The sequence below is a fragment of the Opisthorchis viverrini genome, assembly GCF_000715545.1.
Source record: "Opisthorchis viverrini unplaced genomic scaffold opera_v5_443, whole genome shotgun sequence".
Classification (NCBI taxonomy): Eukaryota; Metazoa; Platyhelminthes; class Trematoda; order Opisthorchiida; family Opisthorchiidae; genus Opisthorchis; species Opisthorchis viverrini.
Genome location: NW_008752094.1, coordinates 234,242 through 245,582, shown reverse-complemented (window position 1 = coordinate 245,582; position 11,341 = coordinate 234,242).

Here is an 11,341-nt window from a genome sequence, read left to right as displayed (position 1 = left end):
ATTGTGAGTTAAACCCCATCTTAGAATTATGTTTAATGTTGATTTTGTTCAGCCGTCTCGGGGCGCAAATAATTAACGGTGTTGTCAGTGTCCCAGTGATGAATTCTTTTAGACATCACAGCACCTGGGGATTGCCAGAACACCGTACGCATGGGTATGACAGATGACGCAATCGCAATACCCGGGGAAGCAATATTTGGATTTGCGTTTGTTTTCTTTAGACTTCGGTGGCAGCGAAGAATTTTTTCAGAGACCTCGGGAAGGCGGCTCTGAATGCGCCCAGATAGGATCCTCCAAAGGAGGACTTGGTCGCCCGGGAGGCCGCACATGTTTTTTTCGTAATCCTGCCTTGATCTTACGGAAATTGCAAAATTTGTGGAACTACTTTGCAGCATTTATTTATAGTTGCGTGATAGTCGCTGAGTATGCAGAAAAGTTCAAGAAGGTGCGTTCAAGAGGACAGATAATAATTTTTTCCTAAAAGCATGGTACACGTGAAATCAAACTAGCTATTTCAGATATTCTGTAGCCATATCGCTGTGTGCTAACAACCAATAGAACGTTGGGTCATTCCAAAAGCAATCAGCTGGAAGTTCCTCATTTCAGTCAAGTTCATGTCGATCTTCAAGCGAACGAAATTCTACTTGATGTATCGCTGGTAGTTAGGTAGGCGCCTGGGGGAACGCAAGGTGAATATGCCTATCCTAGACGAACCACTGATCATAGGGTTGCTAAAAACCCTTCAGAAGCTTACGATCGGTTTCCCTATAATTCAGTATCATTCCCTGAGATTCCCCAGACCTCATATGCTACTTGAACCCAAGTTTTACATGTTTTGAGAACTACGCTTAGTTGCACATCCGCTTGGCTTTGACAGGAGACTCAGCTAAATCCAATTGAATCGGTTATTTGTAACAGTACACTTCAAATGAACGTGCTGCATGCTTCCTCCTCATACCTCAGTTAGTACGATATTTGGGACACCACAGTACGCTGAAAACTCTTAGACAGCCCATGACAACCTCTGGCCTTCTTGGCGCTCATTAGGTAGGCGCATCCCCAGAGTTCCCGTCAACTTTATGTTCCATGTTTCGTTGAGGCAACCCATAATAACCAGACTAGTTATCGAAATATTCCTACTCTGCTTAACTAGCTAACTCAAAAATATGTTTCGAAACATTCACAGGTATTAGACCTTGACCGAATACCGTCCTTTTTGGGTAGATTTAGTCGTCGAATCAAAATAGCCTGACAAAGTGCGCACTGATACCCATTTCTTCCTGTTTACGTGTGGCCGTTGTTGAGCGCCCAGAAAAACGCAAGCCCTAGGAATCTTGGAATGGAAAATTCTGGTTCGAAAATGCCTCTTGATGCTTGCTACTTCCTGGAGTGACACCGATCTTCTTTGTGTCCAATACGGGAGCACCTACCGTAGCAGTGTTGTCTGAACGGATAAAATTGATGCCACTGGCCACATTTCCAGCATGCCGTAGGTCGCTTCTTGTCACCCTGACGGACAGTATGATTCTGAATCACATGAACAGCACTGCTGGGACCAGTTCCATGTATCATGGGATTATCACGCTTCAAATTCATCGGGCGTAGGCATTTCGATGTTCTGTTCTGCAATGTGACAACTGGGTTCTGTTCAATCTTGCTGAGGATTCTTGTTCTTATAGTTGCGTCTTTAGGAAACTTCCACCCACACACGAATATAAGACATTTGAACTTTGGAGCATTAGAGATTGAAACATTCGCATTCCTTCTCGAATTTGTCGGCTTACAAAAACAATTCTGCAGCAGCATTCTTTCTCAAATTCATACAATGATATCGAACGCTGAACAAGGAAGGCTGTTCTTTGGACATTGACGACGAACCGGAAACGGTTTCATCGGAAGACAGTTAATTTGGCTTTCGTGGCAAAGTGGGGTTCGTGAAGGGTTTATGCTCCGCAGCCTGACCAAACGCTTTGCTTTCCAAGAAAATTCTCTGTTTACCTGATCCAATGTGAAAAATTCTGCTTCGTGCTGAACCACTAATCAAAAGTAACACATGAAATCCGATCGAACTGGAATTTAGGAATCGCATTGAGCATCGTGTCGATCACTGAAGCGGACGGCTCAATAGTCTGGCTAATCGGCCTCTGTAATGACCACTTTTCAGTCAGTGTCTCGATGAGCTTCAACTGCACCAGCTCAGTCTGTTGCTGAGCAAGTGCAGATAAACTAAACAATGAAAAATCATTAAGCGTACATGATGCGAAGAAATTTACGAAGGAAACGTCTGAAGACAGCGCGAATCATTGGCGGTATGACCAGGTTTTCGTTTTTCTGTATGAGAATCCTGTCCGTGATGAATAGCTAGGAAACAGTGCACAACTGTTCCATCCTTATTGAGAATCATCAGTGATACGCTTAGTAGTTGCAATATTGAACCGTTTGAATAATGGCAGTCAACCTCACTTAGTGTGGAAAACACTCCGCTCATTCTTCAAGCAAGGGATCCACTTGACTTATGACAGACATTTTCTCACAAATTCCATTCGTCGTGTGATTTATTCTTCCTCCTTAACTACTTACAGTCTGTTGGTAGTGTGACGAAATTCGGAGGTTTTTGATTAGATGGAAATCCTAAATTCTCGTGAAAAGTCATCAGAGCTAAACTCTATTCAGTAGTTTGGCTTGAACATTCATTCTACCGATTTTGTGACTGCAGGCGTATTCACAAAAACGATGGCACTCGCACGCCCTTTCCAAGGAATCTTAGATTTCCGTCGGCAGTGTAGCTTACTAACATTACAGAGGACATGGGGACACTGATATTACTTGGAAACAAAATATATTTTACAGGAGTTACCGTTATATTGACAGGAGGACAGGGCGAAACGCATTCAAACTTTGTCCTCCAGCTGATCTTGGTGAACAGTATTCCCGAAAAGTTCAACACCCTTTCGCGTAGATCACTACTTCAGTGCCTTGCTGCAATCCCGCCCAAAGAAATCATGTGGGCAGAGTAACCGCTAATGTGGTAAAGATTAAGCAGGACCTGTCGAAATGCTGGAGTCGGATTCGAAACCACGATCCCCCGGTCCGTACGTCCACCCTTGAATCTTCACAAATATTATTCTTCAAGTCTTGCGACTGCTCTATGCCACGCATGTGAACGCTACTTTTGCCTTCATGCATTCAAAAAATATTTAGTTGTTGATGGTGGTGTCGCGCACAGGGGCCTTTTACTCTGTTTCTATGTTTAACGATGCTCTTTCTTCAAATGTGAAAACTAAGTAGCGTATTTTTGGTGGGCTGTCGTGGAGATCCTGTGAAACAGCATCCTACACATACGGATAAAATCCGCATTGGTCAGTAACGGAACAAAGTTCCAAGCCTGGTTCGTGCTTGATCGCTTCATGATCCTTGTATAAACGTGGGCGTGGCCATTTGCAAAAGCATTAAGCTATGGATTGCGCAACATCTATCCTTCATCGATTGACGTCACCTGTGCTGCTGAAATAGTTTCATATGGGTCGAGGAAATCCTTGTGTAACCGGCACATCATCTGTGGTATTTTGGTGTCCCCGTGCAAAAACCACCGTTGCTAGTTGTAAACCGTCTTTTCTTTTGATCTGTTTGGAATACATGCAGGGAAGCGTCAGTGTTGAGCACGGAAGTTGACACTGATGATGATGAAATGGCTGCCATGGAGCGTCAAATCATTAACCTGTGTTGTATGTGTAGTGGTAGAGTGTAGTATAGTCGTTTATCTTTTTTCTCCCTAATTCTCCGGTTACGCTTCCGCAATCGTCACTATTTATGTTTGTGGCCATGTTCGCCAAAAACAAAGGATAAAGAATGTGTTGTACAGTGCTCACCGGTTCCTCAGTAGTATGTGTCGTTCCATACCTCGTTCGTCTTACAACTAGTAATGGATTGGATTCTTATAAAACTGGGTGAGCTAATTTCTCTGCTTCGCATAATCCCCGTATCAATTTCTCTCTGGGACACGCAGAATAACTAGAAAAGCCGTACACCGGAGCAAGGATATCATGAGGTGGAAATGAGGACGAAAAGGTCACGTGATGAAATACGGTGGAAAGAGGTCACGGGAAGATAGCTTTCTCACTTTCGAAAAGCAAGTGAGAAGTGGCAAATCTGTGAGCATCAGTGACATGCAATGATGTTTGAGAAACAGTCTCGAAAGTGATGCTTATTGATCACTCGGATTCTTCAACACGACTACGTGCAATGATAGGTGTCTGTTTATCGATTATTTCAGGCGATGGCAAGTCTCCCAGTGGGACAGTTCTAGGGCCATTATAAGGTAAGCATGCATCGGAGCGATGGGGCAATAGCAGTAAGTGTTCAACGCAATATTTGATATTTTGGATTGTATATGAGAACAGTAACTACCTATGCCATCACATGTCTGAGGAATCAAGTGACCAACCTATATTCAGATGGAAGTCTACTTAGGTGTGTTGCTTAGAAACCGACTGCGTGATTCAGTTCAGTGTCAAAAAAGCTTACCATGTCAGTCGACATCGACAAAGATAGTATATTTTTAGGACTGGCTCAGCAAACAGAATTAAAACATTTTTCTATGAACATATAAGTCGATGCGACCAACTAGTTTCATTCGAGAAGTTTCACCATATGATGTCTAAAGCTACAAATCTCTGGATAGATTGATAGATAGAAACATTGATAGAGAGATGGATAGATAGATGAATAGATAGATAGATAGATAGATAGATAGATAGATAGATAGATAGATAGATAGATAGATAGATAGATAGATAGATAGATAGATAGATAGATAGATAGATAGATAGATAGATAGATAGATAGATAGATAGATAGATAGATAGATAGATAGATAGATAGATAGATAGATAGATAGATAGATAGATAGATAGATAGATAGATAGATAGATAGATAGATAGATAGATAGATAGATAGATAGATAGATAGATAGATAGATAGATAGATAGATAGATAGATAGATAGATAGATAGATAGATAGATAGATAGATAGATAGATAGATAGATAGATAGATAGATAGATAGATAGATAGATAGATAGATAGATAGATAGATAGATAGATAGATAGATAGATAGATAGATAGATAGATAGATAGATAGATAGATAGATAGATAGATAGATAGATAGATAGATAGATAGATAGATAGATAGATAGATAGATAGATAGATAGATAGATAGATAGATAGATAGATAGATAGATAGATAGATAGATAGATAGATAGATAGATAGATAGATAGATAGATAGATAGATAGATAGATAGATAGATAGATAGATAGATAGATAGATAGATAGATAGATAGATAGATAGATAGATAGATAGATAGATAGATAGATAGATAGATAGATAGATAGATAGATAGATAGATAGATAGATAGATAGATAGATAGATAGATAGATAGATAGATAGATAGATAGATAGATAGATAGATAGATAGATAGATAGATAGATAGATAGATAGATAGATAGATAGATAGATAGATAGATAGATAGATAGATAGATAGATAGATAGATAGATAGATAGATAGATAGATAGATAGATAGATAGATAGATAGATAGATAGATAGATAGATAGATAGATAGATAGATAGATAGATAGATAGATAGATAGATAGATAGATAGATAGATAGATAGATAGATAGATAGATAGATAGATAGATAGATAGATAGATAGATAGATAGATAGATAGATAGATAGATAGATAGATAGATAGATAGATAGATAGATAGATAGATAGATAGATAGATAGATAGATAGATAGATAGATAGATAGATAGATAGATAGATAGATAGATAGATAGATAGATAGATAGATAGATAGATAGATAGATAGATAGATAGATAGATAGATAGATAGATAGATAGATAGATAGATAGATAGATAGATAGATAGATAGATAGATAGATAGATAGTAAGCGTTTCACCGATTGCAATTATTTCTCGACTCCCTATTACATCCGCCGACGGAACATGGTGTGTACCACTGACCATGAAAAGAGCACAGAAATTATCACCTGCTAAACTCAAGGTGCTACCTTATTCTGAAGCAGGATCGTTGTTCTATCAACGAGTTTGGTTGGATGTGCTCAAGGCATAAATCCACACATGAGAAATAAGGCCCGTTTCAGATATTCAGCAAAATCCATGTAAAGTTTAGCGATATTCTACGTACTCCAGACTGATGTACAGAAGAATGAAGTTGGTCAGTAATGAAGTTGATCGGTTACGATGGCAACCGAGTGATTTTGTATCATTTCTTCCTAATGGTGGGTAGACTAGGAAGTCAATTCTTCCAATCAGCATTGACAGCTCTTGATAACAATTAGTGTTGCTCAACTGGTTTCTTGATTACAGCCGAATGCTGTATATAGAAAGCACTCTTGCCAGGTGCATTTGTTTTCAAAGTCTCGACGCTTGACGGAGGCCGCAACCGAGGAAGAAAATGAAATCGCTCAGCGAAAGCTGCAATGTGCACTTCAGTTTGGAGTTTTCATTTATCATATACAGTCGATCTCAACAAAAGAACTTAATGCACGAAAAAAAGCTCCTTCTAAGTAAGTCTATTTGTTTGTTGGGGAGTAGGCACTGAGAACGCATTGGAACAGGTAAATGTCATCAGTCCAAAATTTTATAGGCCGTTTCCTGGAGCCAACAAAAATCCAAAGTACTTCGTTCAGATGTGCGACAAATCTTTTATAGTCTATCTACAATCGCCCACAACTAATCTTCTCGCTTCTTTCAGATTAACTATATCGTCAAGGGAACGTTTCGTGACATCGTCGTGGCGGTGACAACCGACCATAAGCCAACGCTAACGGGCTTGTCCAAGAGAGATGAGCTCATGTGTTTCAAGGCAGTATTCGATCGCACTGCTTCACAATTCGGCAGGCAAGTTGACTTCTTGATGCACGGAAACAAGGGTGTGCAAAATTATGCATACATTACTAGCAAATGCAATCACCCACGGCGTCACGTAAGGCGAGTCTCAATCTCAAAACTGCCCTTAGTTAAACGTCCAGCAAATGAACTTTCGGGGCGAATGTGGTGCGCAAATAACTAGCACTTTCTATCTTTTCCTGAAATTGGACGTTCATCCTGCAATATGGTGTTTGTTAGTTCAACACCATGTAAGACAGTTTACGTCACAAACCGTTATCACTGAAGCGGCTGATGGAAGGTGGAAAATGATGTGTCTAATTCGGAATTCTAAAAAATCCAAAGTGTTATGGAGTACGATTACGGGTATACCAAGATTGACAGTAGTTGGATGAAGCTGCCGTTTTCAATTCAGTTCAGTTCAGTTCAGTTCAGTTCAGTTCAGTTCAGTTCAGTTCAGTTCAGTTCAGTTCAGTTCAGTTCAGTTCAGTTCAGTTCAGTTCAGTTCAATCCAGTTCGGCTCAATTCAATTCATTACATTTGAGCTGAATTGAGTTCAGTTCAGTTCAGTCTCGAATCTGTCCAACACATCTGTTCCTAACGGGCACGCACTTTTGTTGCCTGATTTCGACAAAATAAAATGAATTGCAGCTGTTCTGCATCGTGTTCCATCGTCGCGAAACATGGGTAGTGATTTTTCAGTCAAGCTAGCCGTCCAAAGATCGTTCGTTATAAACAAAAAGCATTTAGGCAAAACCGTCGACATTCTCGTGACGTGTGGACTCTTCAAGGCGCCTCCACATACCTGACGTACCAGTGTACGATGGGTGCGCGGGACGAACAAAAATAGGCAAGTCTGCCGACACACGTAGAACAGTTTTTTTTGTCGTCTGTCGACTCACACACACTGCTCATATTTCAATGTTTTTCGTGATCACTCTAGCCGTGATAGAGACCCATCATCAAACTAAGCCCCATCGACTTCAAATGTATTCTCATACAGCTCTTTAAAACTTCATCTTATATTTAGATGAGGTCGTTGGGAAGGCCCAACTTTGTCTAACAATCAGACTGGTAAGCAGTCTTTTGGAATTTTCTGTATTGGGCAGTTGTTCATTTAGCACATTTTCAACCCGATGCTGTTGTATCAGATTCATCAACTGGTCGATTTTCATGCGTGTGGGACGGGAAGGGATCGACACCAAGGCAGATGTATCTAGTCTTAAATAATTATGACGGTACTCCAAGGAACAAATGTTGGATACACCAGATGCGCAGTAGCGAACATAAATCAGCGCAATGGACAGACCGATTACCCGCGGATAAAGAATACCTGCATATGAACTGACCAATAAAACGCCAGGCGACAAAACCGGCTAGTTGGTCACTCGGTTGATACACAACAAAATCTGTACGGCTATACTTGAAATGACCTGCTTCCCATAGGGTTGCTGAAAAACATTCAGCAACTAACTGCAGATCTCACATTTCTACGTTTCATTTGATAGGCCTACAACCTGATGTTCAATCAAAGCAAGGTTGATAGAAAATCGCAGACAAATAACCCAAAGAGGAATCTGCGCCACGGAGTACGCGCGGTGTTACAGTTAATTCACACGTTCCACGGATATCTATTTTGGATACTAAATCATTCCGTACTGGACAGACCACTTGCCGTTGAGTAGATTTGTCAACCCGCAGACTGCAACGGACGTTTTCATGTGAAATGTGGACTACGGAATAAAACACTCTTATGCTGCAATCAACTAGTTGCAGGAGCCAGGTAACATCCTCTGTAGTAGAAGCCAGCCACTATATAAAACGAGCACGAAATGCGCTGCCATTCGCTAGTTAGTGGATTGTTCTTCTGACCCCAAGGAATCGGCGATAAGCAAGCCAAGAAGCCTGAAATCCCCGTCCCGTTAACTTTTGAGTTGTGTCTTTATGAGAGCAGCAGTCATACCATTGTTCAGTTCAGTTCAGTTCAGTTCAGTTCAGTTCAGTTCAGTTCCGTTCAGTTCAGTTCAATCCAGTTCGGCTCAATTCAATTCATTACATTTGAGCTGAATTGAGTTCAGTTCAGTTCAGTCTCGAATCTGTCCAACACATCTGTTCCTAACGGGCACGCACTTTTGTTGCCTGATTTCGACAAAATAAAATGAATTGCAGCTGTTCTGCATCGTGTTCCATCGTCGCGAAACATGGGTAGTGATTTTTCAGTCAAGCTAGCCGTCCAAAGATCGTTCGTTATAAACAAAAGCATTTAGGCAAAACCGTCGACATTCTCGTGACGTGTGGACTCTTCAAGGCGCCTCCACATACCTGACGTACCAGTGTACGATGGGTACGCGGGACGAACAAAAATAGGCAAGTCTGCCGACACACGTAGAACAGTTTTTTTTGTCGTCTGTCGACTCAAACACACTGCTCATATTTCAATGTTTTTCGTGATCACTCTAGCCGTGATAGAGACCCATCATCAAACTAAGCCCCATCGACTTCAAATGTATTCTCATACAGCTCTTTAAAACTTCATCTTATATTTAGATGAGGTCGTTGGGAAGGCCCAACTTTGTCTAACAATCAGACTGGTAAGCAGTCTTTTGGAATTTTCTGTATTGGGCAGTTGTTCATTTAGCACATTTTCAACCCGATGCTGTTGTATCAGATTCATCAACTGGTCGATATTCATGCCTGTGGGACGGGAAGGGATCGACACCAAGGCAGATGTATCTAGTCTTAAATAATTATGACGGTACTCCAAGGAACAAATGTTGGATACACCAGATGCGCAGTAGCGAACATAAATCAGCGCAATGGACAGACCGATTACCCGCGGATAAAGAATACCTGCATATGAACTGACCAATAAAACGCCAGGCGACAAAACCGGCTAGTTGGTCACTCGGTTGATACACAACAAAATCTGTACGGCTATACTTGAAATGACCTGCTTCCCATAGGGTTGCTGAAAAACATTCAGCAACTAACTGCAGATCTCACATTTCTACGTTTCATTTGATAGGCCTACAACCTGATGTTCAATCAAAGCAAGGTTGATAGAAAATCGCAGACAAATAACCCAAAGAGGAATCTGCGCCACGGAGTACGTGCGGTGTTACAGTTAATTCACACGTTCCACGGATATCTATTTTGGAACTAACGTACTAAATCATTCCGTACTGGACAGACCACTTGCCGTTGAGTAGATTTGTCAACCCGCAGACTGCAACGGACGTTTTCATGTGAAATGTGGACTACGGAATAAAACACTCTTATGCTGCAATCAACTAGTTGCAGGAGCCAGGTAACATCCTCTGTAGTAGAAGCCAGCCACTATATAAAACGAGCACGAAATGCGCTGCCATTCGCTAGTTAGTGGATTGTTCTTCTGACCCCAAGGAATCGGCGATAAGCAAGCCAAGAAGCCTGAAATCCCCGTCCCGTTAACTTTTGAGTTGTGTCTTTATGAGAGCAGCAGTCATACCATTTCCTTCTGTCGTGAGAAATGTGTTTCATCCGGGCAATCCACTGGCATCCTTCAGCGTACAAAACATCATAGGCTGGTATTGAGGCGAAACCCCAACTCAGACGGCAATCCGGTTGCTCCGGTTACACACAGAATTTAGAGATCGATTAAAGCAGGTTTGCGCCACTGACTGGTGGAATTCTTCAGGTACACCTCGTCTTCGAATAAATGTCATGTTAAAATAAAAGGAATGTTACTGTTACTGCTTTTCCCACTCCTGTGGCCGAGGCCAGAATAGGTACACAACAGCCTCATTCCAAACAAGCGAGTGCGTGCTAGCGGAAAAGTTAAAGAGGCTCCGCGCTATTAAAAGAGTAATTTCTGGCAATTTTACAGGCATCCTGATGGACGTTGGGTGAACACCCATCAACAACCATCGTGCTAATCACATTTGGTCGTGCTTCTGTGCATGAACGCTTTTGCCAATTTGATTTAGTTATTGACGGACTGGTTGCTTGCCTGCTTTTCTTTTCAGATTTTGTTGGAGTTTAACGGTCTTGGGGTTAGGTTTAGGTTTCGGACCTTTCTGATAGATACAAATACTCCCATTCGCACATTAACAACGACTTGTCGAAGGACTCAACAAAACCCAAAGAAATCTTTCGTATATACTGGTCAATTTCAACTGGATTGTAAACTAAACTAAGTTTCAGAAATCTCTTCAATAATGAGTTGGTTTGTTTTTCTTGGTGCACATATTGCTCGTGATAGTATTTGTATCCCAAGGAATAATCACCTCAACTTAATCACATAAATGTTGCCGCTTCCTAGGAGGTCTAAACATCGTATGCAGGAGCATGATAATCGACCCAATCGTAATTCCCGGGGGAAGCTAAAGGTTAATTGGCATTTTGTTGCCCTGTCCTGCAGATTAATAAACGCAAAAG